The sequence below is a fragment of the Orcinus orca genome, unplaced genomic scaffold (assembly GCF_937001465.1).
Source record: "Orcinus orca unplaced genomic scaffold, mOrcOrc1.1 scaffold_40, whole genome shotgun sequence".
NCBI classification, from domain to species: domain Eukaryota; kingdom Metazoa; phylum Chordata; class Mammalia; order Artiodactyla; family Delphinidae; genus Orcinus; species Orcinus orca.
Window position 1 is genome coordinate 506,421 of NW_026043751.1, and position 17,336 is coordinate 523,756.

General features: G+C 44.7%; 1 long non-coding RNA gene across 1 annotated transcript in view; it reads right to left on the reverse strand.

Moving 5' to 3' along the window:
- Window positions 1–17,336, reverse strand: part of LOC125963190 (uncharacterized) — a 189,788-nt gene that overhangs the window by 82,957 nt on the left and 89,495 nt on the right. The window contains exon 2 of the long non-coding RNA XR_007475004.1: window positions 10,279–10,360. This is a non-coding gene — a long non-coding RNA (uncharacterized LOC125963190). The remainder of the gene's footprint in view (window positions 1–10,278; window positions 10,361–17,336) is intronic.

Below are 17,336 nucleotides of genomic sequence, written 5' to 3' on the forward strand. Positions count from 1 at the left end.
CAATGAGAGACAAGCGGGAGGTTTCTGGACGGGCAAATTTAACTCTCATTTCCCACCAGGAAGAAGAATGAACCAAAGGCTCAGCGTGCTGTGCCGGAACCAGATTAGGGCCTGAAGCAATCCTGCGGTGTTGCGGCCAGCTCACAAGAAAGCGAGTTGAAGAAAGGAGTTCAGGGGCACTGTGATTCACAAACCTGCAGAGTTATAAATGAGAGCTATCGTCCACAAATATACTGAAGTAAGGCTGCCAAGAGGACTTGAAAGCGGGGCAGAATTGCAGGAAACCGATTTCAGGAGGTAAACTGGAATTGCATTTAAAGCATAGGAAAAGAGGCTGAAAGTCGACAATGATGCACTTGGACAAAAATTGCGTATGCGTTTTTTCCTGAATATATTCAGGAAAAAACGCATACGCCCTTTTTGGCCAACCAAGCAAGCTTGCAAAGGAAATCTGCACTACAATGTAGTCTCACTTCCCCCCAGTCAAAAGGGCCATCTGAAAAAAGTGTAAAATTCAGAAAGGCAGGACAGGCTATGGAGAACTGGGAGCCTTGTTATGCTGATGAGCGGGATGTAAATTGCCAACAGCCACTCCGGAGAAGTCTATGGTGTTTCCTGAAACATCTAAAAAACAAAGCAACAGAGCCTAGGGCACTTCCACTTATGGTCCTATAGCTTAGGGAAATTAAAATCAAAAAGACACAGCCACCCCGAAGTTTGGGACGGCTCTGTTTACAAGAACTTCGTTTACGGTACAAGTTCAATATCGCAGAAAGTGAAAAATGGATAAAGAAGTTGTGGTACTCACGTACAATGCAATATCACTCAGCAATGAAATCTATGTCATCAGGCCCGTAGCAGCATAGAGTGGATTCAGGTATGATGATTCTAACTGAAATAAGTCACACAGAAAAAGAAACGTCATAAGATATCACTAATACAGGGAATGTTAACTTGGCTACACAGGAACTGGATTACAAAACAGAACAGGGTCTCAAATTTAGAAAACCAACTTATGCTTGCTGAAGGCGAAAGGTGAGTTTGGGTGCTGCATAACCCCAGTGATTGAAATGAGCAGAGATAAAGTTCCTTAAGCCAAATATGGAAAAGACAAGAGCTACTCCTTGATCAACGAAATGGGCTCAATACACCATATTAAACGCCTAAGAATATACCTGAATAGTAAGTAATTTAAAACCTATGTACTGCTGTCTCCGAAAGAGAATGAAGCGTGTGTACAGGGGCATAAACGCAGCAGTGATAGGATTGGACAGGTTCGGTGAGCAAATGAAGACCCTTTGAAGTCATATTGCATGGTACCCATTCCATGGGTCTCAACTCTCCAGTTTTAAGGGATTCTTCTTTCAGGTAAAACATGCATGTGGATCCCAGAGTATGATCAACCGTGTGATCGGGAGACGTGTTCAAATATGCCTCAGTTCTCGTCCCCTGGTACTCGGGTGCAACATTCCAGAGGCCTTACTAACACTCTCCCGACTTGGACAGTCAGTGCCTTTAACCTCCTGTTTGGCCCAGTTTGCAATTTCTGTGGAAGATGAACAGGAATAGGGAGTACCAATAAGAGACTAGCTGGAGTTGTCTGAACGGTCAAATTTAACTCTCATTTCCCACCAGGAAGAGGAATTAAACAAAGGCTCAGCGTGCCATGCCGGAACCAGATTAGGGCCTGAAGCAATCCTGCGGTGTTGCGGCCAGCTCACAAGAAAGCGAGTTGAAGAAAGGAGCTCAGGGGCACTGTAATTCACAAACCTGCAGAGTTATAAATGACAGCTATCGTCCAAAAATATACTGAAGTAAGGCTGCCAAGAGGACTTGAAAACGGGGCAGAATTGCAGGCATCCGATTTCAGGAGGTAGACTGGAATTGCATTTAAAGCATAGGAAAAGAGGCAGAACGTCGACAATGATGCACTTGGCCAAAAAGGGTGTATGCGATTTTTCCTGAATATATTCAGTAAAAAACGCATACGCCCTTTTTGGTCAACCAAGCAATTTTGCAAAGGAAATCTGCACTACAATGAAGTCTCACTTCCCCCGGGTCAAAAGGGCCATCTGAAAAAAGTGTAAAATCCAGAAAGGCAGGACAGGCCATGGAGAACTGGGAGCCTTGTTATGCTGATGGGCAGGATGTAAATTGCCAACAGCCACTCGGGAGAAGTGTATGGTGTTTCCTGAAACATCTAAAAAACAAAGCAACAGAGCCTAGGGCACTTCCACTTATGGTCCTAGAGCTTAGGGATATTAAAATCAAAACGACACGGCCACCCCAAAGTTTGGGACGGCTCTGTTTACAAGAACCTCGTTTACGGTACAAGTTCAATATCGCAGAAAGCGAAAAATGGATAAAAAAGTTGTGGTACTTACGTACAAAGCAATATCACTCAGGAATGAAATCTATGTCATCAGGCCCGTAGCAGCATAATGAGTGGATTCAGGTATGATGATTCTAACTGAAATAAGTCACACAGAAATAGAAATATCATAAGACGTTACTAATACACGGAATGTAAATTTGGCTACACAGGAACTGAATTACAAAACAGAACAGGGTCTCAAATGTAGAAAACCAACTTATGCTTGCTTAAGGGGAAAGGTGAGTTGGGGTGCTGCATAAAACCAGAGACTGAAATGAGCACAGATAAAGTTCCTTAAGCCAAATATGGAATAGACAATAGCTACTCCTTGCTCAACGAAATGCACTCAACACCCCATATTAAACGCCTAAGAATGTACCTGACTAGTAAGTATCTTAAAACCTATGGATTGCTATGTCTCCGAAAGAGAATCAAGCATGGTTACAGGGGTATAAACGCAGCAGTGATAGGATTGGAGAGGTTCGGTGAGCAAATGAAGACCCTTTGAAGTCATATTGCATGGTACCCATTCCACGGGTCTCAACTCTCCAGGTTTAAGGGATTCTTCCTTCAGCTAAAACATGCATGTGGAACCCAGAGTATGATCAACCGTGTGATCGGGAGACGTGTTCAAATATGTCTCACTTCTCTTCCCATGATACTCGGGTGCAACATTCCAGATGCTTTACTAACACTCTCCCAACTTGGAGAGTCAGTGCCTTTAACCTCCTGTTTGGCCCAGTTTGCAATTTCTGCGGAAGATGAACAGGAATAGGGAGAACCAATGAGAGACTAGCTGGAGGTGTCTGGACGGGCAAATTTAACTCTCATTTCCCACCAGGAAGAGGAATTAACCAAAGGCTCAGCGTGCCTGCCAGAACCAGATTAGGGACTGAAACAATCCTGCGGTGTTGCGGCCAGCTCACAAGAAAGCGAGTTGAAGAAAGGAGCTCAGGGGCACTGTAATTCACAAACCTGCAGAGTTAAAAATGACAGCTATCGTCCAAAAATATACTGAAGTAAGGCTGCCAAGAGGACTTGAAAGCAGGGCAGAATTGCAGGAAACCAATTTCAGGAGGTAGACTGGAATTGCATTTAAAGCATAGGAAAAGAGGCAGAACGTCCACAATGATGCATTTGGCCAAAAAGGGCGTATGCGTTTTTTCTTGAATATATTCAGGAAAAAACGCATACGCACTATTTGGCCAACCAAGCAAGCTTGCAAAGGAAATCTGCACTACAATGAAGTCTCACATCCCCCCGGTCAAAACGGCCATCTGAAAAAAGTGTAAAATCCAGAAAGGCAGGACAGGCCATGGAGAACTGGGAGCCTTGTTATGCTGATGGGCGGGATGTAAATTGCCAACAGCCACTCGGGAGAAGTGTATGGTGTTTCCTGAAACATCTAAAAAACAAAGCAACAGAGCCTAGGGCACTTCCACTTATGGTCCTATAGCTTAGGGAATTTAAAATCAAAAAGACAAAGGCACCCCAAAGTTTGGGACGGCTCTGTTAACAAGAACCTCGTTTACGGTACAAGTTCAATATCGCAGAAAGCGAAAAATGGATAAAGAAGTTGTGGTACTTACGTACAATGCAATATCACTCAACAATGAAATCTATGTCATCAGGCCCGTAGCAGCATAATGAGTGGATGCAGGTATGATGATTCTAACTGAAATAAGTCACACAGAAAAAGAAACATCATAAGATATCACTAATACACGGAATGTAAACTTGGCTACACAGGAACTGAATTACAAAACAGAAGAGGGTCTCAAATTTAGAAAACCAACTTATGCTTGCTTAAGGGGAAAGGTGAGTTGGGGTGCTGCATAAAACGAGAGATTGAAATGAGCACAGATAAAGTTCCTGAAGCCAAATATGTAATAGACAAGAGCAACTCCTTGCTCAACGAAATGGACTCAACACCCCATATTAAACGCCTAAGAATGTACCTGACTAGTAAGTATCTTAAAACCTATGGATTGCTATTTCTCTGAAAGAGAATCAAGCGTGTGTACAGCGGCATAAACACAGCAGTCATAGGATTGGAGAGGTTCGGTGAGCAAATGAAGACCCTTTGAAGTCATATTGCATGTTACCCATTCCACGGGTCTCAACTCTCCAGGTTTAAGGGATTCTTCCTTCAGCTAAAACATGCATGTGGAACCCAGAGTATGATCAACCGTGTGATCGGGAGACGTATTCAAATATGTCTCAGGTTTCGTCCCCTGGTACTAGGGTGCAATATTCCAGACGCTTTACTAACACTCTCCCGACTTGGAGAGTCAGTGCCTTTAACCTCCTGTTTGGCCCAGTTTGCAATTTCTGCGGAAGATGAACAGGAATAGGGAGAACCAATGAGAGACTAGCTGGAGGTGTCTGGACGGGCAAATTTAACTCTCATTTCCCACCAGGAAGAGGAATTAACCAAAGGCTCAGCGTGCCATGCCGGAACCAAAATAGGGCCTGAGCAATCCTGCTGTGTTGCTGCCAGCTCACAAGAAAGCGAGTTGAAGAAAGGAGCTCAGGGGCACTGTAATTCACGAAACTGCAGAGTTATAAATGACAGCTATCGTCCAAAAATATACTGAAGTAAGGCTGCCAAGAGGACTTGAAAGCAGGGCAGAATTGCAGGAAACCGATTTCAGGAGGTAGACTGGAATTGCATTCAAAGCATAGGAAAAGAGGCAGAACGTCGACAATGATGCACTTGGCCAAAAAGTGCGTATGCGTTTTTTCCTCAATATATTCAGGAAAAAACGCATACACACTTTTTGGCCAACCTAGCAAGCTTGCATAGGAAATCTGCACTACAATGAAGGCTCACTTCCCCCCGGTCAAAAGGACCATCTGAAAAAAGTGTAAAATCCAGAAAGGCAGGACAGGCCATGGAGAACTGGGAGCATTGTTATGCTGATGGGCGGGATGTAAATTGCCAACAGCCACTCGGGAGAAGTGTATGGTGTTTCCTGAAACATCTAAACAACAGAGCAACAGAGCCTAGGGCACTTCCACTTATGGTCCTATACCTTAGGGAAATTAAAATCCAAAAGACACAGCCACCCCAAAGTTTGGGACGGCTCTGTTTACAAGAACCTCGTTTACGGTACAAGTTCAATATCGCAGAAAGTGAAAAATGGATAAAGAATTTGTGGTACTTACGTAAAATGCAATATCACTCAGCAATGAAATCTATGTCATCAGGCCTGTAGCAGAAAATGAGTGGATGCAGGTATGATGATTCTAACTGAAATAAGTCACACAGAAAAAGAAACATCATAAGATATCTCTAATACACGGAATGTAAACTTGGCTACACAGGAACTGAATTACAAAACAGAACAGGGTCTCAAATTTAGAAAACCAACTTATGCTTGCTTAAGGGGAAAGGTGAGTTGGGGTGCTGCATAAAACCAGAGATTGAAATGAGCACAGATAAAGTTCCTTAAGCCAAATATGGAATAGACAAGAGCTACTCCTTGCTCAACAAAATGGACTCAACACCCCATATTAAACGCCTAAGAATGTACCTGAGTAGAACTATCTTAAAACCTATGGATTGCTATGTCTCCGAAAGAGAATCAAGCACGTGTACAGGGACATAAAAGCAGCAGTGATAGGATTGGAGAGGTTTGGTGAGCAAATGAAGACCCTTTGAAGTCATATTGCATGTTACCCATTCCACGGGTCTCAACTCTCCAGGTTTAAGGGATTCTTCCTTCAGCTAAAACATGCATGTGGAACCGAGAGTATGATCAACCGTGTGATCGGGAGACGTGTTCCAATATGTCTCAGTTCTCGTCCCCTGGTACTCGGGTGCAACATTCCACACGCTTTACTAACACTCTCCCGACTTGGAGAGTCAGTGCCTTTAACCTCCTGTTTGGCCCAGTTTGCAATTTCTGCGGAAGATGAACAGGAATAGGGAGAACCAATGAGAGACTAGCTCGAGGTGTCTGGACGGGCAAATTTAACTCTCATTTCCCACCAGGAAGAGGAATTAACCAAAGGCTCAGCGTGCCGTGCCGGAACCAGATTAGGGCCTGAAGCAATCCTGCGGTGTTGCGGCCAGCTCACAAGAAAGCGAGTTGAAGAAAGGAACTGAGGGTCACTGTAATTCACAAACCTCCAGAGTTATAAATGACAGCTATCGTCCAAATATATTTGAAGTAAGGCTGCAAAGAGTTATTGAAAGCGGGGCAGAATTGCAGGAAACCGATTTCAGGAGGTAGACTGGAATTGCATTTAAAGCATAGGAAAAGAGGCAGAACGTCGACAATGATGCACTTGGCCAAAAAGGGCGTATGCGTTTTTTCCTGAATATATTCAGGAAAAAACGCATACGCACTTTTTGGCCAACCAAGCAAGCTTGCAAAGGAACTCTGCACTACAATGAAGTCTCACTTCCCCCCGGTCAAAAGGGCCATCTGAAAAAAGTGTAAAATCCAGAAAGGCAGGACAGGCCATGGAGAACTGGGAGACTTGTTATGCTGATGGGCGGGATGTAAATTGCCAACAGCCACTCGGGAGAAGTGTATGGTGTTTCCTGAAACATCTAAACAACAGAGCAACAGAGCCTAGGGCACTTCCACTTATGGTCCTATACCTTAGGGAAATTAAAATCCAAAAGACACAGCCACCCCAAAGTTTGGGACGGCTCTGTTTACAAGAACCTCGTTTACGGTACAAGTTCAATATCGCAGAAAGTGAAAAATGGATAAAGAATTTGTGGTACTTACGTAAAATGCAATATCACTCAGCAATGAAATCTATGTCATCAGGCCTGTAGCAGAAAATGAGTGGATGCAGGTATGATGATTCTAACTGAAATAAGTCACACAGAAAAAGAAACATCATAAGATATCACTAATACACGGAATGTAAACTTGGCTACACAGGAACTGAATTACAAAACAGAACAGGGTCTCAAATTTAGAAAACCAACTTATGCTTGCTTAAGGGGAAAGGTGAGTTGGGGTGCTGCATAAAACCAGAGATTGAAATGAGCACAGATAAAGTTCCTTAAGCCAAATATGGAATAGACAAGAGCTACTCCTTGCTCAACAAAATGGACTCAACACCCCATATTAAACGCCTAAGAATGTACCTGAGTAGAACTATCTTAAAACCTATGGATTGCTATGTCTCCGAAAGAGAATCAAGCACGTGTACAGGGACATAAAAGCAGCAGTGATAGGATTGGAGAGGTTTGGTGAGCAAATGAAGACCCTTTGAAGTCATATTGCATGGTACCCATTCCACGGGTCTCAACTCTCCAGGTTTAAGGGATTCTTCCTTCAGCTAAAACATGCATGTGGAACCGAGAGTATGATCAACCGTGTGATCGGGAGACGTGTTCCAATATGTCTCAGTTCTCGTCCCCTGGTACTCGGGTGCAACATTCCACACGCTTTACTAACACTCTCCCGACTTGGAGAGTCAGTGCCTTTAACCTCCTGTTTGGCCCAGTTTGCAATTTCTGCGGAAAATGAACAGGAATAGGGAGAACCAATGAGAGACTAGCTCGAGGTGTCTGGACGGGCAAATTTAACTCTCATTTCCCACCAGGAAGAGGAATTAACCAAAGGCTCAGCGTGCCGTGCCGGAACCAGATTAGGGCCTGAAGCAATCCTGCGGTGTTGCGGCCAGCTCACAAGAAAGCGAGTTGAAGAAAGGAACTGAGGGTCACTGTAATTCACAAACCTGCAGAGTTATAAATGACAGCTATCGTCCAAAAATATTTGAAGTAAGGCTGCAAAGAGTTATTGAAAGCGGGGCAGAATTGCAGGAAACCGATTTCAGGAGGTAGACTGGAATTGCATTTAAAGCATAGGAAAAGAGGCAGAACGTCCAAAATGATGCACTTGGCCGTAAAGTGCGTATGCGTTTGTTTCTGAATATATTCAGGAAAAAACGCATACGCACTTTTTGGCCAACCAAGCAAGCTAGCAATGAAATCTGCACTACAATGAAGTCTCACTTCCCCCCCGGTCAAAAGGGCCATCTGAAAAAAGTGTAAAATCCAGAAAGGCAGGACAGGCCATGGAGAACTGGGAGCCTTGTTATGCTGATGGGCGGGATGTAAATTGCCAACAGCCACTCGGGAGAAGTGTATGGTGTTTCCTGAAACATCTAAAAAACAAACCAACAGAGCCTAGGGCACTTCAACTTATGGTCCTATAGCTTAGGGAAATTAAAATCAAAAAGACACAGCCACCCCAAAGTTTCAGACGGCTCTGTATACAAAAACCTCGTTTACTGTACAAGTTCAATATCACAGAAAGTAAAAAATGGATAAAGAAGTTGTGGTACTCACGTACAATGTAATATCACTCAGCAATGAAATCTATGTCATCAGGCCCGTAACAGCATAATGAGTGGATTCAGGTATGATGATTCTAACTGAAATAAGTCACACAGAAGAAGAAACCTCATAAGATATCACTAATACACGGAATGTAAACTTGGCTACACAGGAACTGAATTACAAAACAGAACAGGGTCTCAAATTTAGAAAACCAACTTATGCTGGCTTAAGGGGAAAGGTGAGTTGGGGTGCTGCATAAAACCAGAGACTGAAATGAGCACAGATAAAGTTCCTTAAGCCAAATATGGAATAGACAAGAGCTACTCCTTGCTCCACGAAATGGACTCAACACGCAATATTAAACGCCTAAGAATGTACCTGACTAGTAAGTATCTTAAAACCTATGGATTGCTATGTCTCTGAAAGAGAATGAAGCATGTGTACAGGGGCATAAACGCAGCAGTGATAGGATTGGAGAGGTTCGGTGACCAAATAAAGACCCTTTGAAGTCATATTTCATGATACACATTCCACGGGTCTCAACTCTCCAAGATTAAGGGATTCTTCCTTCAGCTAAAACATGCATGTGGAACCCAGAGTATGATCAACCGTGTGATCGGGAGACGTGTTCAAATATGTCTCAGTTTTCGCCCCCTGGTACTCGGGTGCAACATTCCAGATGCTTTACTAACACTCTCCCGACTTGGAGAGTCAGTGCCTTTAACCTCCTCTTTGGCCCAGTTTGCAATTTCTGTGGAAGATGAACAGGAATAGGGAGAAACAATGAGAGACTAGCTGGAGGTGTCTGGACGGGCAAATTTAACTCTCATTTCCCACCAGGAAGTGGAATTAACCAAAGGTTCAGCGGGCCGTACCGGAACCAGATTAGGGCCTGAAGCAATCCTGCGGTGTTGCGGCCAGCTCACAAGAAAGCGAGTTGAAGAAAGGAGCTCAGGGGCACTGTAATTCACAAACCTGCAGAATTATAAATGACAGCTATCGTCCAAAAATATACTGAAGTAAGGCTGCCAAGAGGACTTGAAAGCAGGGCAGAATTGCATGAAACCGATTTCAGGAGGTAGACTGGAATTGCATTGAAAGAATAGGAAAGAGGCAGAACGTCGACAATGATGCACTTGGCCAAAAAGGGCGTATGCGTTTTTTCCTGAATATATTCAGGAAAAAACACATATGCCCTTTTTGGCCAACCAAGCAAGCTTGCAAAGGAAATCTGCACTACAATGAAGTCTCACTTCCCCCGGTCAAAAGGGCCATCTGAAAAAAGTGTAACATCCGGAAAGGCAGGACAGGCCATGGAGAACTGGGAGCCTTGTTATGCTGATGGGCGGGATGTAAATTGCCAACAGCCACTAGGGAAAAGTGTATGGTGTTTCCTGAAACATCTAAAAAACAAAGCAACAGAGCCTAGGGCACTTCCACTTATGGTCCTATAGCTTAGGGAAATTAAATTAAAAAAGACACAGTCACCCCAATGTTTGGGACAGCTCTGTTTACAAGAACCTCGTTTACGGTACAAGTTCAATATCACAGAAAGTGAAAAATGGATAAAGAAGTTGTGGTACTTACGTACAATGCAATATCACTCAGCAATGAAATCTATGGCATCAGGCCCGTAGCAGCATAATGAGTGGATTCAGGTATGATGATTCTAACTGAAATAAGTCACACAGAAAAAGAAACATCATAAGATATCACTAATACACGGAATGTAAACTTGGCTACACAGGAACTGGATTTCAAAACAGAACAGGGTCTCAAATGCAGAAAACCAACTTATGCTTGCTTAAGGGGAAAGGTGAGTTGGGGTGCTGCATAAAACCAGAGATTGAAATGAGCACAGATAAAGTTCCTTAAGCCAAATATGGAATAGACAAGAGCTACTCCTTGCTCAACGAAATGGACTCAACACCCCATATTAAACGCCTAAGAATGTACCTGACTAGTAAGTATCTTAAAACCTATGGATTGCTATGTCTCTGAAAGAGAATCAAGCGTGTGTACAGGGGCATAAACGCAGCAGTGATAGGATTGGAGAGGTTCGGTGAGCAAATGAAGACCCTTTGAAGTCATATTGCATGGTACCCATTCCACGGGTCTCAACTCTCCAGGATTAAGGGATTCTTCCTTCAGCTAAAACATGCATGCGGAACCCAGAGTATGATCAACCGTGTGATCGGGAGACGTCTTCCAATATGTCTCAGTTTTCATCCCCTGGTACTTGGGTGCAATATTCCAGACTCTTTACTAACACTCTCCCGACTTGGAGAGTCAGTGCCTTTAACCTCCTGTTTGGCCCAGTTTGCAATTTCTGTGGAAGATGAACAGGAATAGGGAGAACCAATGAGAGACTAGCTGGAGGTGTCTGGACGGGCAAATTTAACTCTCATTTCCCACCAGGAAGAGGAATTAACCAAAGACTCAGAGTGCCGTGCCGGAACCAGATTAGGGCCTGAAGCAAACATGCGGTGTTGCGGCCAGCTCACAAGAAAGCGAGTTGAAGAAAGGAGCTCAGGGGCACTGTAATTCACAAACCTGCAGAGTTATAAATGACAGCTATCGTCCAAAAATATACTGAAGTAAGGCTGCCAAGAGGACTTGAAAGCGGGGCAGAATTGCAGGAAACCGATTTCAGGAGGTAGACTGCAATTGCATTGAAAGCATAGGAAAAGAGGCAGAACGTCGACAATGATGCACTTGGCCAAAAAGGGCGTAGGCGTTTTTTCCTGAATATATTCAGGAAAAAACGCATACGCCCTTTTTGGCCAACCAAGCAAGCTTGCAAAGGAACTCTGCACTACAATGAAGTCTCACTTCCCCCCGGTCAAAAGGGCCATCTGAAAAAAGTGTAAAATCCAGAAAGGCAGGACAGGCCATGGAGAACTGGGAGCCTTGTTATGCTGATGGGCGGGATGTAAATTGCCAACAGCCACTCGGGAGAAGTGTATGGTGTTTCCTGAAACATCTAAAAAACAAAGCAACAGAGCCTAGGGCACTTCCACTTATGGTCCTATAGCTTAGGGAAATTAAAATCAAAAAGACACAGCCACCCCAAAGTTTGGGACGGCTCTGTTTACAGGAACCTCTTCTGTAGCACAAGTTAAATATGCCAGATAGCAAATAATGGATAAAGAAGTTGCGGTACTTACGTACAACAGAATACCTCTCAGCAATGAAATCTATGTCACCAGGCCCGTACCAGCATAATGAGTGGATTGAGGCACGGTGATTCTAAGTGAAAAAAGTCACACAGAAAAAGAAACATCATAAGGTATCACTAATACACGGAATGTGAACTTGGCTACACATGCACTGAGTTACAAAACAGAACAGGGTCTCAAGTTTAGAAAACCAACTTATGCTTGCTTAAGGGGGAAGGTGAGTTGGGGTGCTGCATAAAACCAGAGTTTGAATTTAGCACAGATACCGTTCCATAAGCCAAATATGTAATAGACAAGACCTACCCCTTGCTCAACAAAATGGACTCCACAATGAGGTATCACCTCACACCTGATAGAATGGGCATCATCAGAAAATCTACAAACAAAAAATGCTGGAAAGGGTGTGGAGAAAAGGAACCCTCTTCCACTATTGTTGGGAATATAAATTGATACAGTCACTATGGAGAACAATATGGAGTTTCTTAAGAAACTAACAATAGAATTACCATATGATACAGCAATCCCAGTACTGGACATATACCCAGACAAAACCATAAATCAAAAAGAGACATTCACCGCAATGTTCATTGCCTCACTCTTTACAATATCGAGGTAATGGAAGCAACCTAAATGCCCACAGACAGACGAATGCATAAAGCTGTGGTACATATATAAAATGGAATATTACTAAGCCATGAAAAGGAATGAAATTGGGTCATTTGTAGAGACGTCGATGGATCTAGAGACTGTCATACAGAGTGAAGTAAGTCAGAAAGAGAAAAACAAATCTTGTATATTCATGCATATATGTGGAACCTAGAAAAACTGTACAGATTAACCATTTTGCAAGGCATAAATAGAGCAACAGATGTAGACAACAAACGTAAGGACAACAAGGGGGGAAAGCTGTTGGGGGGGTGGTGGTGGGAGGAGTTGAGAGACTGGGATTGGCATGTATACATTTATATGTATAAAATAGATAACCAATAAGAACCTGCTGTATAAAAATATAAAATAAAATTCAAAATTAGAAAGAAATAAAATTTAAAAAATAAAACAGAAAAAACAATTATTCCCTTCACATACATGTATTTATATGAATAAATTATTTCCATGCTTATATCTGTAAATACAAAAAAGAGGAATAAAATCTACCTTGAACCAAAAACGAAAAAGAGAAAAAAAACACAGAACCCACCAGTTCCACAGAGGAAAACCGTATCAGGGCACTTGCTCCAGTTGTAAACAATTCTGAAGTTGGTCAGTGGTGGGGAATCGTCTCCCATTCAGCCAGCAGCCCCCACGCAACAAGCGTCCTCATTGCAAAGCTGGGGCACCGTGCCGAGGCATCTGTGAGTAAACGTGAGCTGAGCCCCAGGCCAGTTGCTGCTGAACTATTCCCACCCGTCCCAGGTAAAACACCTGAATATATACAAGGACTTGAAAGCCTAGAGGAAGGGCCATAGAGCCACACGAGTGACAGCATGCCGGCCGACTTGGTGCCTGCAGGCCAGCCAGGATGGTCCTGGCCCTGGGTGCTCTTCTGGAAGATTTCCATTTCCCTGCCTGAGATACCCGTCCTGTCCCTGCCCCCACTGCTTTTTTCCTTCCTCACCTCTGCCCAGGGAGAAATTCCAGCAGCAGGTATGGGTGACACATCCTCTTCTTTAGCAGGTGGCAGCCTGGCAACTGCTGCAGAAAGTCCAGCAGAGCCCCACTCACACTGGGCCACCCACAAAGCCGTGGCCTCTCACTCCCTCCCACCAGCCCAGCCCCGAGACTGCTGACAGGGCAGAGAAAATGGCGTCAGGCACGGCTGCAGGGGCTCTTGCTGCCTGGAGTGGTATTTATATTGATCTCAACCCAGGCACACCTGGGGAGGGCTGGCCGGCACGGTAAGGCTGCCCAGGTCAGCCAATCATCACCCCTCAGGGGCTCACAGTTGCAGAAAATGGAACTTGCTGAACCGGCCAGGTCCAAGGAACAGGTGTGGGCTCCTGAGAGTCAGGATAGACAAGGGGCTGCAGCTTTGGCTTGTTTTCTAATCATTTTATCTGGCCCATGAGTGGGAGACAACTTCAAGAAAACCCTCTCCTAATGAGAGGAACCCAGGAGTCAGGGAGAGGAGGGGTGGGTGGTGGTTGGAGACAGAGGCCTGGTGCCCCGGGTGCAGTGGAAGTCTCTGGAAGACCAGGTGGAGGGAGGCCGCACAGAGTGATGCCCAGGGTCACAGACCTGTCGCAGCTGCTGTTTGTTAGTTCAAGTCCTGCTCTGAGGTGCTCTGTGTCAGCTCTGAGCGACAGGTGAGCAGGGGGTGCTCTGCAATGAGGGCTATGTGCACAGTTCCTGTGTGCCCAGCCCTGCCACGGTACCTGCAAGGGTAGCTCTGTATCCTGGGAGGGGCCTGACCACAAGAGCCCCGTGGGCTGGGGTGGGGGTGGGGTACCTGCCCAGGTGAGCTCCATATTCTGGGATTGGTCTGACCACGAGAGCCCCATGGGCTGCTGGGGACCTGGCAAAGGATGTCAGGACAGTCAGTGAAGCCACCGAGGATATACCTCCAGCTGCTCCTAATTCCTACACCCTGCTGGTCATTCTACCAACCACCAGGACATGGTATTCTGTATTAGTCTTCAATGATGCCTTCTTTTGTATTCCATTAGTCCCAGAGTCACAAGAAATTTTGGCTTGTGAGTGGCAGGACTCAACGTACAACTAAAACAATACTTCCGGGCCGTCTTGCCCCAAGGGTGCAAAAATTCCCACACCATCTTTGGGGAAAGCTTAGCTAAAGACCTAAAAGTTCTACCTCTGGAAAAGGAAATCCTCCTTCAGTACGCAGACGACATTCTGATCGCCAGCCCTACTAAGGAGGCCTCTGAACTACCAAGCCAATAAAGGATAGAAGTTGTCCAAGAAAAAGCTCAAATATCACAGACTGCGGTGACCTGCCTGGGCTTCATTCTCACAGAAGGTCGGAGAAGCCCATCCCAGGAAAGGGAAGAAACCATTTGCAGCCTTACCCCTTTCTAAAACTAGAAGACAGCTTAGGGGTTCCTGGGGAGGCCAGGGTTTGCTGCTTCTGGATCCCTAACTACAGTCTACTAGCTGGGCCTCTATATGAAACACTGAAGGGAAAAGATGATGATCCTTTTGAATAGAATCCAGAAGTGGCCTTTCAAGAATGGAAAGAGCAGTCAATTCAGACCCTTGCCCTGGAACTCCCTAATTTAGCTAAACCCTTTGACCTTTACATTCCCGGTGAAAGGTGAATCGCCATTGGAGAATTAGTGCAAAAACTGGGACCACTTGAAATGGAACAATGCAAGAATGCCATCCAGGTAGGATAAACTACGGTCACCAAGGGGCTTGGCCCACTGCCACATCTGGCCAAGATACTGGCGGTATCTAAAAACCTGGAAATCAGCAGCCCAAAAGGCCACCTCCCTCCTAAGGGAAAAGGACCCCACGTGGTGATCCTAACCACCAACCATGCCCTGAAGTTGCAGGGTTCGCTCCGTGGGCACACCAACCTCGAGTGAGGAGACCCTCCAACTCCAACATCCAGAGAGATAACCTGGGGCAACAGGGCACCATGACGACTCGTGTGAACATCACTTGACCTGGAGTTTCTCTCATAAAACAACAAGAGTCTGTCCCAAAAGAGTAGACTACTGCTTGCAGGACTTACTGCACCCAGAGAGGAGCTAATAATCTTGGCGGGGGAACCATATATCACACTGTCACCATAGAAAAGCCTACAGACACCGTGATGATGGTGGTGAATGAGGAACGGGACAAAAGGCAGAGGAGGGGTTTGTCCCCAGCAAAGCCCATTAAAAATCCCTGGGAGATAAAAATAGAATCTGGGCAATAAAGTCAAGTCTAACCATTTTTATCCTTTGTGCTTTGTCTAATTTCATGTGCTCCTAGGGTCCCGCATGCAGAGGTTCCACACCCGGCACTTCAGACCAGATTTCCTAGTGCAGAATGGCTGGGTCGACACCTCAGCTCCTGGGGCCCAGTGCAGACTCCAGGATATAGAGCCCGAGCTGCAGCCAACCCAGCCCTCGAGAGCTCCGCCCCCTCCCTCCCACTGACTCTGACAGGATCTCTACACAGCAGCCCAGCCCACAGCCCACGGGGTAGTGCATGCTCTCACCTCTCCATTCTCTGATCAAAATATAAAGTTTCCTTTGCTTGTGAACCAAACTCAGTCTCGATCTGTTGGCCCCAATGACACTGGGCAGGGGGACACTTGTTGGGGTCCACTCTGGAGGATCAGTAACAGAAATTGAGACTATTGTAACCTCAATGAACAGATGTGTGAGCCAAACTGTAGTTAACATAGAACAGTGTATAAGGCTCGGGTAAAATAAGATGTTTCTAACACTTCCATTTGATATTTCCATCACTTTATTATAAGCAAGTTCAGTGAAAAGGTTTGTCTTATTTGTCAGGTCAATATTAGAGAAACGAAGTGATTTCTTTCCAAGGATGTACATCTAATAATCTTGGTTAAAGCTTCAATCTTGTTTTAAATGCTTTTCCATTGAAAATGATACCTCTCTTTCAGCTCCCCCATTTCTGAGAAGTATAAAATCTTATAATTTATTATTACCAAAGGGGAAAGGTGGGAGGAGGGATAAATTAACAGTTTGGGATTAACACATACACACTGCTATGTATAAAATAGATCATCAACAAGGAACTACTGTATAGCACAGGGAACTACACTCAACATTTTGCAATAACCTATAAGGGGAAATAATCTGAAAAAGAATAGATATTTTTATTGACATCATCTATCAATGACAGTTAAGGTGTAACCTAAGGGAAGCTGGTGGTGAGTGCTTCTGACCCTGAAGACTTCAATCATCTAAAGTTTGGACTCTGCCTACTTCCCAAGGCCCTTAATGAACATATGTGTAGCCGTAGCTTAAAAAATTCCCCAGTTTGGGTTTCGGGGAGACACTGATTTTGAAAAAGCCCTGGTGTTCTCCTTACATGAATGGGACTCTTCCTACTGCTAAAACATGTCTGTCACACCCAGAGGATGGTATACCGTCTGATCGGGAAGAGTTTGGAAAAGGCATCTCATCTCCTCATCTCCTGGTGCTCGGGTTCACCCCTCCAGCGTCTTTACTAACAGTCTCCCCACTTGGAGAGGTCAGCACTGTCAACATCCTGTTGTGTACAGTTTGGAATTTGTCCAGAGGATGAAGCGGAAGGATGAGGAACAATGAGAGACAAGTCCTAGGTGTTCAGACAGGCACATGTCACTCTAATTTCCAATCAGGAAGACGAATTGACCAAAGGCTAGGGTTGCCCATGGAAACAGTATAGGGCTTGAGGAAATCCCACTGCTTTGTGGCCAGTTCCCATAAACACAAGTTGAACAATGGAACTCAGGGGCAGTAAAATTCACGAAACTGCAGAGTTGAAAATATCCATCACTGAAAAATGTCTT